The sequence below is a fragment of the Suncus etruscus genome, chromosome X (assembly GCF_024139225.1).
Source record: "Suncus etruscus isolate mSunEtr1 chromosome X, mSunEtr1.pri.cur, whole genome shotgun sequence".
NCBI lineage: Eukaryota > Metazoa > Chordata > Mammalia > Eulipotyphla > Soricidae > Suncus > Suncus etruscus.
In genome coordinates, this window is record NC_064868.1 from 14,094,702 (window position 1) to 14,108,651 (window position 13,950).

General features: G+C 42.2%; 1 non-coding gene across 1 annotated transcript; it reads right to left on the reverse strand.

Annotated features, from left to right (window-relative positions):
- Positions 1 to 13,265: 13,265 nt before the first annotated feature.
- On the reverse strand, positions 13,266 to 13,372 carry LOC126000178 (U6 spliceosomal RNA). The gene has a single exon (XR_007492540.1). It is a non-coding gene; the product is annotated as a U6 spliceosomal RNA (small nuclear RNA).
- Between the last annotated feature and the right edge of the window lie 578 nt (positions 13,373 to 13,950).

Here is a 13,950-nt window from a genome sequence, read left to right on the forward strand (position 1 = left end):
GAAGAGGAGGACCATAGGAAACTGCCTGATCTGGGGTTTTTGAGAATAAAGATAAGATTGATGGTGGGGAGGAGTAAAACTATTTAAATCACCCCAGACATGTGGTTGGCAGAGAAATTCAGGTTCCTCTTATTTCTACCACAATTGTTGGTGCAATGTCTTGTCTAAATTCAAACAACTTGTACATGGGGCATTTTTATATGCACATAATATGTGTTTCTCTATCTCAGCAATCTTGATATTTTGATACTATAATTCTCTGTTACATTTCATTATGTTAAATAGCATATCTGAACTATGGCACCCACTAGATGCCAACCACATTGTCCCCTGTGAAATTTAGATATTTCCAGGCTTCTTAAAATAGCTCCTGGGTAGCCAAATTTCCCCAGGTTGAGAACCACTGTTGAGTAAATATCTGAAAGGCAAGTCTAAATTGTCCTACTCTATCTTAGGACCAACTGTAGGGACAAGCCAATCATGGGTGTCAGTGTAGAATCTGTGTAGATACAAATCACAGGATCTCAGGAGTGTGTTCACCAAAAAGAACTGTTGTCTTGAATATTTATCACAGTAATCATCCATTTAGCTTTTACTAAGTGCCTGTTCTGTATGATGGCCTGATTCCTACTCCTTTATAGCTGCCAGTCTAGAGGGTAACACAGGTAAAAGTGCCATATCAATATTGTAAATCATGATGCTAAAATAAAATTGAAAAATAAAAACAGGGTCCGGAGAAATAGCATGGAGGTAAGGCATTTGTCTTGCATGAAGAAGGTCGGTGGTTCAAATCCCGGCATCCCATATGGTCCCCCGAGCTTGCCAGGAGCAATTTCTGAGCGTGAGTGACCCCTGAGCACTGCCTGGTGTGACTCAAAAACCAAAAAAAAAATAGAAAGAAAAACAACAGCCAGAAAACAGTTATGGAAGTTGGACTCGATTGTGGTGCAGACCACAGTTCCAAGGGACCCTTAGGGAGAAACATCCCGGTAGCCCTTTCCTGAAGGAAAACATGGAAAGAAGGAAACAGGAAAGAAAGGAGATGGGAAGGGAAAGATACAGTGCAGAAGGGAGGTGCTGAGACTGGATGCAGGAAGAACTCAGCCCACGGAGCAGCAGCTATGAGAACGTGCTGGGTCAGCAGTGGCACCACTGTGATTGATCCAGGTCTAGGTAGAGGAAGTTTTGGGGGAGAGGATGGGGCTAGAAAAAGAACAGAGTAAGCAGTCAAGTTCAGAGGCCCCTCAAGTAAGGAGGTATCTCAGGCTTTCAGAATATTGACCATCTGTTTTCAATCAGTGGCAGAAAACACATTAAGGACACACACCTTTTCCTGGTCTGTCCAAACGTGTCCCATTGGGCTAGGGGACCTGGAAGCTTCTTTCACACCTGCCAATGAATAGATTGTGTCTGGGAAGCCCCTTTGAGGGCTTCAAGCTGGTAAATGCTCTGAATAGGTTGAAGTTTTAAAAGATCCATTAAAAATGATGGTCTTGGAGCCAGAGTAGTGGTGCAGAGTGGTCAGGCATCTGCCTTGCCCATGCTAGCCTAGGACGGACTGCGGTTCGATCCACCGGCGTCCTGTATGTTTCCCCAAGCCGGGAGTGATTTCTGAGCAAATAGCCAGGAGTAATCCCTGAGCGTCACCGGGTGTGGCCCAAAAACATCAAACAAAACAAAACAAAACAAAATGATGGGCTATTTATTGTCTTTTAATATTTTCCAACTCCCCCTCATTTCCTCCCTGTAGCTTTTTCTATTAAAGTAACCAGGAATCTCACAAACATCTGGCTACAACTATAGGACACTGGTCACATTTTGATGTGGTGTTGGGGGACCCAAGTTACAGAGTTGGTGAGCTCACCTTTGGCATGAGGGATAGAATTAATGTTTCAGTACCTTCGAGGCAGTTGCTTACACAACTGAGGCTTGCTGGAAGATCATTCCTGACTGGGAACACAGCAGGACTAATAAAATGTTATACACTCGAGATCCCTTCTCACATGAGAAATACAACAGGGCATGTGTTGCCACAAACATCTGAGACTTAGTGGCTTCTTAATTTTAGTTCTATTGAAACCATTGTGATTTACAAAGTCTTTCATAGTTGGGTTTCAGACATCACGGCTAATCCCAGACCAGTATCGACCTCCCTCCACCAAGTGCATCCCATACCACCCCTCCTGCCCGCAGCCTGCCAGGATAGCAGGCTCATTTTAAGTTTAGATTGTTAAAGTTTAGATCTCTTGACTCCCCTGTTGCCTTTGGCTTGGATATTTGGTTCTGTCCTTTTTTTAACACTATCAATGTACCTGAGACCACTTGGCTCCTGGCCCTCATCCATTCATATTTGTGTTTCTCCTCTTCACTTAGTTTCTTTTTCTGTTGTTGTTTTTGTTTTGGGGCCACAACCAGGGATTACTCTAGGCTCTGCACTCAAAAATCGCTCCTGGCAGGCTTGGGGGACCATATGGGATGCTGGGGTTTGAACCTCGGTCCATTCTGCGTTGGTGGCATGCAAGGCAAATGCCCTACTGCTGTGCTATTGCTCCAGTTTCTTACCTTCCCTTCACTATACCCTTGGGCCAAGGATGCTTGAGACTACTTCTATTTAAACCATTGCACTTCTTCTTGCAGTCATTCCAAATACCACATATAAGTCATATCATTCCATATGTATCCTCCTTCTGGCTTACTTCATTTAACATATTATCTTCCAGTTCCATCCATGTGGCTGCAAATTGCATGATTGTACCACTCCCTACAACTATGTAATATTTCATTGAATACATTTACCACATATTCATTATCCACTCATTTGTTTTTTTTTTTTTTTTGGTTTTTGGGCCACACCCGGTAACGCTCAGGGGTTACTCCTGGCTATGTGCTCAGAAGTTGCTCCTGGCTCGGGGGACCATATGGGACACCGGGGGATCGAACCGTGGTCCGTCCAAGGCTAGCGCAGGCAAGGCAGGCACCTTACCTTTAGCGCCACCGCCCGGCCCCACTCATTTGTTTTTGGACATCTAGGTCGACTCCAAGTCTCAGTGATTGTACTGAGTGCTGCAATAAATAGTGATGTGCATACATCCTTTTGGATGAATGTTTCTCTGTCTTGGGGATAGATACCCAAGAAAGGGATTTCTGGGTCATAAGGCAGCTCAATTTTGAATTTACTGAGAATCCATCATACTGTTTTTCATAGGGGTTGGACAAGGGAGCATTACCACTAGCAGTGGAGGAGAATTCATTTTTTACCACATTCCTGCCAACAGAGATTTTTCCCAGTATTTTTGATATGTGCGATCCTCACTACACAGTGGCTCATTTTTTATTGTTGCCCATTTAGAAAACTTTGACTCTTGCCAGATTTTATGATGCACAGTTTTAGGAACTGGTGTATAAAGAAGGGCAAGACAGGAAACAGACAATTTTATTAGGCTCACAAAACAAACAAGGATGAGGTCCCAAAGGGAAGTTCCAGAACTCTGAAAGGATAAAACGATCCTGGGAGCTTTCCTAACTTATCACCATGAGGACCTGGTGAAAGGTGTGGAAAGAGGAGGGTGAGAATTGAGGAGCATTTGAGCCCTGTATATCTTGGTGTGAGGAACAAGGTTGAAAAGCCAAGTTCAGAAATAGATGTTTGAGGGGCTGGTGAGGTGGCGCTAGAGGTAAGGTGTCTGCCTTGCAAGCTCTAGCCAAGGAAGGACCACAGTTCGATCCCCTGGCGTCCCATATGGTCCCCCCACGCCAGGGGAGATTTCTGAGCGCTTAGCCAGGAGTAACCCCTGAGCATCAAACGGGTGTGGCCCTAAAATCCAAAAAAAAAAAAAAAACCAGAAACAGATGTTTGAAATACAAAACACTAGGAACTTCTGTTTATAAATGTTTATAAATCTGGCATCTTTATATTTCTTTTTTATTAATATCTTTACTTAAGCACCATGATTACAAACATGTTTGTAGTTGTATTTCAATTATAAAAAAGAACACCCCCTTTCAACAGTGCAACCTTCCCACAACCAATACCCCCATCCCCCTCCTCCCCACCCCCTGTCTGTATTCAAGACAAGCATTCTATTTCTCTCACTCACTACCATTGTCATGATAGTTGTTAATGTAAATATTTCTCTAGCTGCACTTACCACTTTTTGGCATAAACTCCATATCATGGGGTGGTCCTTCCAGCTCTCCTCTCTATTGTCTCTGGGTACTTTTACAATAATGTTTTTTTATTTTTCTTAAATCCTACAGATGAGTGAAACTACTCTGTGTCTGACTCTCTCCCTCTGATTTATTTCACTTAGCATACGAGTTTCCATGTCCATCTAGGTATATACCAGGGGTGGCAAACACAAGGCTCTCAAGCTGCATGTGGATCCTGGCCAAAATGAATGCGGCTCTTTGCCTCTTATCCTTATTTTGTATACTGTGGCTCTTTGCCAAGTTTGCTGCTTCTGAGGAGGGACCTCTGAGGAGAGATCTCCGAGTGAGTCGTCCTGCCCCCAGGCTGCGTCATCCAGTCTCCCATCCCTCTGAAACAACTGCACGGGCCAGCGAGCGGGGGGACCCATGTGTCACATGTTGGGTCACTAGTTCGTAGTGTGGAGGACGCAGCACAACCCTCACCATCACTGCAGAATTTTGACCCTCACTCAAAATGGCAAAATGTAATATGTGTTTAATATATTATTGTTAAAATTATATGCTTTTGTGTGAGTGTCTGTTTTGGCAAGTCACCTCGTGGTGTGGCTCTCTGACTTTCATAGTTTAAAATTTTGCTCTTCCCCCCGCACTGGTGCCCAGGGTGAGTGCATTCCCCTGGGGCCGCTCCACGTGGGTGCATGGAGACCCCTACGCCAGCCAGCCTGCATGCCTGTCCCCAGAGTGAGTGCAGTGTCCTGAGGCCGCTCCAACTGGGCATGCAGGGACCCCCACGTCCACAACCCCACGCGCCTGTACCCAGAGTGAGTGTATTCCCCTGGGGCCGCTCCACGTGGGTGCGCAGAGACCCCCTTACCCACCACCTCACTCTCCTGTCCCCAGAGATCACCCCACCCGACCTGAGCTTAGACAGGGGAGTGCAGTTCCCTGGCACATAGCTGGTCAGAGTCGCCTGCGCCAGACCCACTCTGCACTGCTGGGACAGGCTAGGACCAATAGACTGGGTGAATTTGGGCCTGCCACCTGGACCTTTGGGTGACCTAGAGCAGCCTACCCCCCTGAGCCCCGGAGTGGACCTGAGACTCCCCAAGGGCTGAGGGCAGCTACCGGGTGGGTTTGGCTGGGGGAATTTCTTCGGCTGAAGCTCGGAGGGGGGCGGAGCTTCATTGACTCCCAGATAGGGGAGGGAACAGAAAGCTAGGCTCAACAGCGCCTGCAACCATTGTGGCCAGGAGAAGAACTACACCGGCTGACAGGAATAAAGAGAAGGAAATTGACCAGAGCCACTGAAGGAAGGCTGACCTCCAGGTAGCAGAGTGGGGGAGAAAAAGCTAGACTCAACAGCGCCCTCCACCATTGTGACCAGGAGAGGACCAGCACTAGTTGACAACAAAAGGGAGCAGCAACGGATCAGGCCACATAAAGAGCATAGGAGGAGCCAAACCTCAGCGAGCTCACCCAACAACCCCTCTAGAACCACCCTCAGGGAGGGGACCCATCCCCATGCCACAGGGGATCAAAACAGGCTGACTTTAGAAGGCACAGCACTCAGGGCCCGGAGAGATAGCACAGCGGTGTTTGCCTTGCAAGCAGCCGATCCAGGACCAAAGGTGGTTGGTTCGAATCCCGGTGTCCCATATGGTCCCCCATGCCTGCCAGGAGCTGTTTCTGAGCAGACAGCCAGGAGTAACCCCTGAGCACTGCCGGGTGTGGCCCAAAAACCAAAAACCAAAAACCAAAAAAAACAAAAAAAAGAAGGCACAGCACTCCAAAGCACACCAATAAATGCAAAGAAATTTGGGTAAATCAAGGAGAACCCTAACATCTGGAGATACGGAGACAAACCCTAGCAAGTTTCCAAGTCCACCAAAAAGCACAGATCCATGGGAAGGTGACCTAAAAGCAGCATTGAGGAAGTAAATGCAAGAATTGATAAAACAAATGAAAGAAACGCTAGCTACTGAGTATAAGAAATCTATGGATGAACGAATCAGCCAAATTAAAGAAGAAATGTTAAAGAACATGAAAGATTTCATACAAAAGGAATTGAAGGAATTAAAAGACAAAGTAACAAGCCTTACGAGCAGAAACACAGAGTTGAAGAAGCACATTGAAGAACTCGAAGGAAAACTGCAAACAAAAAAATGATCAAGAAACCAACAAAGAAATAAAAGGCAAAGAATTGGAAGGAAAAGTCCAGTATCTAATGAACAAGGACAAAAGAAACAATCTAAGAATTGTGGGTATACCAGAAGGGGAGGAAGTAGGGAAAGGGGAAGAACAAGTAGTCAGGGAGATAATAGCAGAGAACTTCCCCACCCTCTGGAAACAAACTTCAATGCTAATCCAGGAAGTGAAGAGAGTACCTAATAAAAATAGACCCTAATAAACCAACAGCAAGACATATAGTAATCCAAATGGCAAAAAACAAAAACAAAAACAAAAAAAAAAACAAAGAGAAAGATGAACTCCTTAAAACAATAAGGGAGAAAGAAACCTCAAGTACAAAGGAAGGGACATAAGAATCAAACCAGATCTCCCATTTGAAATAATACAAGCAAGAAAACAGTGGAATGACATATTTAAACAACTGAATGAAAGAAATTTCCAACCCAGGGTCCAATTCCCAGCAAAAATATCATTCATATGGGAAGGCAGACTAAAAACATTCTCAAACAAGAACAAACTTGAATTATTTGTGCAAACAAAGCCGATCCTAAACCACCTTCCAAACCCCAATTGTAACAACAACCAACCTACACAACACAACTGCACAACAGTCATCTCTGTCAATAATCTCCCTAAATGTCAACAGACTAAACTCTCCAATTAAAAGACACATAGTAGAGAACTGGATTAGGAAAAATAAACCGGACTTCTGTTGTTTGCAAGAAACACACCTACAACTACAGGATAAGCACAGGCTTAGAATAAAAGGATGGAAAATAATTATTCAAGCCAATGGAAAACAAAAAAGAGCAGGAACAGCCATTCTTATATCAGACCAAATTGCATTCAACCTCAAGAAAGTGATCAGAGATAAAGAGGGTCACTACTTACTGATCAGAAGTCAATATCTATGCACCTAACGTAGAGCCAGCAAAATATGTGAGGCATCTGCTCGCAAACCTGGAGAAACACATGAAGGGAAATATGATAATAGTAGGGGACCTCAATACTCCACTATCACCACTGGACAGATCCACCAAAGAGAAAAATAGCAAATAAATAAGAGCTCTACATGAAAAATGAGAAGATCTAGGGCTAATAGACTTATATAGGACACTCCATCCCCAGAAAGCAGAATACACATTCTTCTCAAGCCCACATGGAACCTTCTCCAGAATAGACCATGTCTTAGGATACAAAGCCCACCTATATAAGACCACAAATGTAAGGATCATTAGAAGTACCCTATCAGATCACTATGCAACAGAGGTCAAAATTGACTTCAAGAAGAAGCAATGGAGAAAAACTAATACCTGGAGATTAAACAACATGCTGCTCAACAACAGCTGGATCAAAGAACAACTCAAGGAAGAAATAAAAAGATTCCTTGAGACAAATGATAATGAAGAGACAACATGTCAAAATTTATGGGACACAGCAAAAGCAGTAATTAGGGGGAAACTCATAGCAATACAAGCCTATGTCAAGAAACAGGAAAATGAAAAAATCAACAGTTTAAAGAATCACCTCAAGGAATTGGAACAAGAGCAACAGAGAAATCCAACCACAACCAGTAGGCAAGAAATAATAAAAACCAGAGCAGAAATAAACAACATAGATACTAAAAAAACAATACCAAAAAAAAAAAAAAACCAATGAGACCAGGAGTTGGTTTTTTTGAAAAAAATAAATAAGACAGACAAACCACTGGCAAAACTCACCAAAACAAGAGGGAAAACACCCAAATCAGTAGGATCACAAATGAAAGGGGAGAGATTACAACAGAACCCCAAGAAATACAACTTATCATGAGATCATATTATGAACAACTATTATCAGCTAGGCTAGAGAACCCAGTAGAAATCGACAGATTCTTGGAAAAACACCCTCTTCCAAGACTGGAAAAGGAAGAACTAGAAAGCCTAAACAGACCAATCATCTCAGAGGAAATTGAAGATGTAATTAAAATACTCCCTAAGAACAAAAGTCCAGGCCCAGATGGATTTACAGGTGAATTCTATCAAACATTCCAAGAAGACTTACTACTACTTTTCCATAGGCTCTTCCAAACCATAGAAGAAACAGGAATCCTCCCCAACTACTTTTATGAGACTAATATCACACTCATCCCCAAAGATGGCAAAGACACCACCAAGAAAGAAAACTACAGACCAATCTCACTAATGAACATAGATGCAAAGATACTCAACAAAATCTTAGCAAACCGAATCCAGCACTTCATCAAAAAGATCATACGTCGTGACCAAGTGGGTTTTATACCAGGAACACAAGGTTGGTTCAACATACGCAAATCAATCAACATTATGCATCACATCAACAACAAGAAAGACAAAAACCACATGATCATATCAATCGATGCAGAGAAGGCGTTTGACAAAATCCAACACCCTTTCATGTTAAAGACACTCAGCAAAATAGGGTTAGAAGGAACCTTCCTCAAGATAGTTACAGCTATCTATGAAAAGCCTACAGCCAACATTATACTTAATGGCGAGAAACTAGAAGCATTCCCACTAAGGTCAGGAACTAGGCAAGGCTGTCTACTTTCTCCACTCTTATTCAATATAACCTTAGATGTCCTAGCAATAGAAATCCAACAAGAGAAGGGAATCAAAATAATCCAAATTGGGAAAGAGGAACTCAAACTATCTCTATTTGCAGACGATCTGATGATATACATCGAAAACCCTAAAGAGTCCACAGTAAAACTCCTAGAAACAATTAACCAATACAGCAAAGTGTCTGGATACAAAGTCAGTACACAAAAGACAGTAGCGTTTCTATATACAAACAACAAAATCTAGGAGAGAGATTAAAAATACAATTTCATTTAAAATAGTATCAAAAAATATCAGGTACCTAGGAAACAACCTTATAAGGGAAGTGAAAGACCTATACCAGGGAAACTTTTAAACACTTCAGAAAGAAATTGAAGAGGATCTAAAGAAATGAAAGAACATCTCATGCTCATGGATAGGTAGAATTAACATAGTCAAAATGACTATCCTACCCAAACTACTATATAGATTTAATGCAATCCCTATCCAAATTCAGACATTATTCTTTAAAGAATTAGAACAATCAATCACAAAATTCATCTGGAACCACAAAAGACCCAGGATAGCCAAACACATACTGAAAAACAAGATGCTGGGTGGCATCTCCTTACCTAACTTGAAACTATACTATAAAGCCATAGTAATCAAAACAGCATGGTACTGGAACAGAGACAAGACCTTAGACCAGTGGGTCAGAACAGAATTCCCAGACATAAACCCCCAGATATACAGCCAACTAATATTTGATAAAAGAGGCAAGAACTTGAAATGGAACAAAGAAAGCCTATTCAACAAATGGTGTTGGTACAACTGGAAAACCACATGTACAAAAGTGAAAATTGACCCATACCTCACTCCTTATACAAAAGTCAACTCAAAATGGATCAAAGACCTTGAAATCAGACCCGAATCTATAAAGTTTATAGAGAATGAAATAGGCAGAACACTCGAAGACCTATATATCAAAAAGGTCTTCGAGAATGGAGCACCAATGGCAAGAACTTTAGCATCAAACATAAACAAATGGGACTACATCAAACTAAAAAGCTTCTGCATGGCGAAAGAAACCTTACAAGAAGACAGTTAACAGAATAGGAAAAAATCTTTTCACTCGACATATCAGATAAAGGGCTGATATCTAGAAAATACAAAACACTCAGAAAGCTGAGCCCCCCAAAACCAAATAAAGCCATAAAAATGGGGAGATGAAATGAATAAACATTTCTCTGAGGAAGACAGAAGTATGCCCAACAAACACATGCAAACATGCTCACCTTCACTCATCATCAGGGAGATCCAAAACAAGACAACAATGAGATACCACCTTATAACAGTGAGGATATCTCACATCAAAAATAATGGGAACAATCTCTGTTGGCGGGGATGCAGTATGAAAGGAACTCTCATCCACTGCTGGTGGGAATGCCCCCTAGTCCAACACCTATGGAGAACAGTCTGGAGAGTGCTCAAAGAACTCAGAATTGAGCTGCCATTTGACCCAGCCATTGCTCTCCTAGGTATATACCCCCAAGTTGGAAGAACATTCATTCCAAAATACGTGTGCACCCCACTATTTATCTCAGCACTCAGTATAATAGCCAAGTCTTGGAAACAACCTCGATGTCCAACAACAGATGAATGGATCATTAAGATGTGGTATCTATACACAATGGAATGCTACATGGCAGTCAGAAATGATACAATCACAAACTTTGCAGCAACATGGATGGACCTAGATCATGTTATGTTAAACGAAGTAAGTCAGAAGACAAAAGATAAACACAGAAGAATAGAACTATTCTGAAGCACCTAGAACACACATCTTATACACAACTAATACTCAACAATCAAAAAACAGGGTTTAACAGGGTAGAAACTCCAAACACTGTAATAGTCAACATATACTTGGGAGTAGTGCCCAAAATACATGAGAAAGGAACAACACAAACTCTTGACTACACAGTATACCACAAAGAAACCAGCAACACCAGAAACAGCAACATAGAGAGAACAGGTATGTAATCAGCCTTCTACAACAAAGACCCATAATAATTCCTTAGAGATCGTATACAGGATCACAGGTAAAGAATACCACGGCAAATCACTGACTCCAATGGAAACATCCCATAACACTATGTTTTAATGCCTTTATCTTACTATATTTTAAATAACCTCTCAGCTTTTCTGTCCACAGGCGTTCTTGGATACAAAGGGTGGACAAACTAAGTTGGCAGCTCGGGGCTCAGTCACACGAGATACCGTACCCAGCTTGCAGTACGAGATGGTCCCGAGAAAACTCTTTAACATACACTTTATCTCTAGGTTATACCTTCTTTTAGGAATTGAAGCACGTAACCAGTCAGACCACCGAAGCAGCAACTGTGATGTACAGACTTAAACTACAAGCTTTACTCATCGAACACATTCAAGCAAACTAGCATTCCCTTGCTATTTTCTCCTCTGTTCTCACTTTCTTTTTATTTTTTCTTTTCTTTTCTTCTCTTTTATTTTTTCGTTTTCTCTTCTCCCTTTCTTTCTAATGTATTTTCTATTTTCTCCCTTCCTACCTCTTCCATATGCCTTCCCCTTTCCCCCCTTTGGAAATCCAACTATCCCTTCACCTCTCAATCCCACCCAGACCTCACACCGTATTAAAACTCTTCACCCTCAGTCTGTAATCTATTAGGCATCAAGATTGACCTCCTACCCCAACGAACCAGTACCCAGCACCCAGGCGAGGGGACACCCAGTCAAACCCACACCTCGTGTCCTGCAAGAAAAGGCAGCCAACTCCCCTGCGGACTCATGCTGCGCGGCCCTCCCTACCAACTCCCACTAACATGGACTGTTACTTGAAACCGGACTTAGTTCCAAAAGTATCCCCAATGCAAGAACTCTTCCAAGACCTCCCTGCTGCAAATCTTTTGCCAATCTGAAGAAGGTCAGGGGATGTGATGGAAAGGTGCCTGGGAAACCACACACCACAAGAAAAACCCAAAAGACAATGGGAAAACCTGTACTTCCAACATAAGTATAAGACCTGTATTACACCACCTCTTTACCTGCTTTTCCCCAAATGTAAGGTAGTCTTTTCCATCACTTTGGTCCTTTACATACTTTGTTGATTCATTTTTTTAAAAATGTCTGTTCTACATATACACATGTGAGCACATACATTTTTATTCCTATTTTTATCTTTTTTGGGTGTATGATCTGATTCTGTTTTCCTCTCTGTCTACCCCCAAATACACCAACAATATAATGTAGCACCATTTCTCCCTACAAAGGCAGACTAAAAAAGGGGAAATCTTACATATAAAAAAGAGCTTTTATCTACTAGGAATAGGAACTTATAGTTGTTTACAATACAGGGATATCTCCTACCTTGAAAATATGTCACGTGGACTCAACTTAGACCTCAGGTGATTAGACACCACTCGTCCAGACTTGAACCCTGGATCCCAGACATAGAAATGGCACAGTTCTTCACAACAGCTGCAGGAAACAAATCCCATCCAGGACAGCCTTAATACTGCTGGGTCACCAACAGGTGCCAGCTCTAATATGATATCCTGACAATGAGGAAAATGGGAACAACTTGACCTAAGAGCAGGTTATCCTACCTCACCAGCTAACGATAACACAAAATCAGAAGACTTGTCACCCTTTGGTAGGTCCAAAAGCCAAGATCGCGATTTACAGATGACTGGTTGCTAGAACCATGACCAGACTGTATATATCTTGGGACCAATAAAAAAGCCCTAGTCCAGGGTTTGAACTACGACCTGCACAATACCCATGATCCCCAGTTCCAAAGGTCTGGCAGAGACAATGGTAACGGAATGGGGCTTCTGGAAACACAAAGACGCTATCCTATGTGCCATCCTAGGTTCAGTGCAAAGACCAAGACCACCAACCACAGAAGATGGATTAAAATGACACTGAGGGAACAGAACTTCTAGAACCACAAAGAAAGACTTCATCATAAGTCCCACTCCAGAACCTGTGCAGATACTGAGATCTCTAGATACAGAGGTCTGATTTTATCACCCAGGACAGAGCAGAAGTCTTTCAAACACCACGAAAGCACCACCAGGAGAGTAAATGATCCTGAACAGAGTCTATAGTTAATCCCATGACAATATACTCCAAGGGTGGAGAAACCCCATATCTCTTAGGCCAAGTGAATTCCTTTTTGAATGACCCCAATATTTACTGTGCCAGGGCAGGAGGGAAAAAAAAGCAAAAAGCACAAAACATTGTTTATTTTTTATATATTATTTTTTATCTTCATCTATTATTATTTTTTTATTTATCTATTTTTGGTTGATTTCTTTTTTTTCTTTTCTAAAAAATATGGAACGCGTCACGAATTTGCGTGTCATCTTTGCGCAGGGGCCATGCTATTCTTCTCTGTATTGTTCCAATTTTAGTATATGTGCTGCCGAAGAGAGCACAAGGTCGATTTCTTTGTTTTGGTGTGGTTATTGAAGTTGTTGCCCCCATTTATACTTATTTTTTTCTCTTTTCTTTCTTTATGTGCTCTGCCATGTTTCTTATCTCAAGACCATGACTTTTTTTTGTGGTGCTTATCATTACTGTTGGAGTCCTCACTGGATATTTCACACTTCTTTTTGTACTGGTGGAGTGTTTCACCTTCTTTTTCTCCTTCATCTCTCAAATCGATGATGAGAGCCTCTAGAAGGATTCCGCCCATTTTCAGCGTATTAGACTTTTACCCCAGTTTGTTACTTTTCTCTTCTTCAAACAAAACCACGTAACTTGAACTAGCTAGTCCTGCTTCCCAGTTAGAGGGGGAAATAAGGGAGGCACCAAGACCAAACAGGTGCAAGACTACTTAGTACTAGGCTAGGATCAGAGGGGACCACATATTCTAGCAGCCCCAGGGGTGAGGGAAGAGGATATGGGAGGTAGGACGAAAACGGATGTGTAGGGAGGACAAATTGGTGATGGGAATTTCCCCTGATTTTATGTAAATATGTACCTAAAATATTATTGTCAACAATATGTAAGC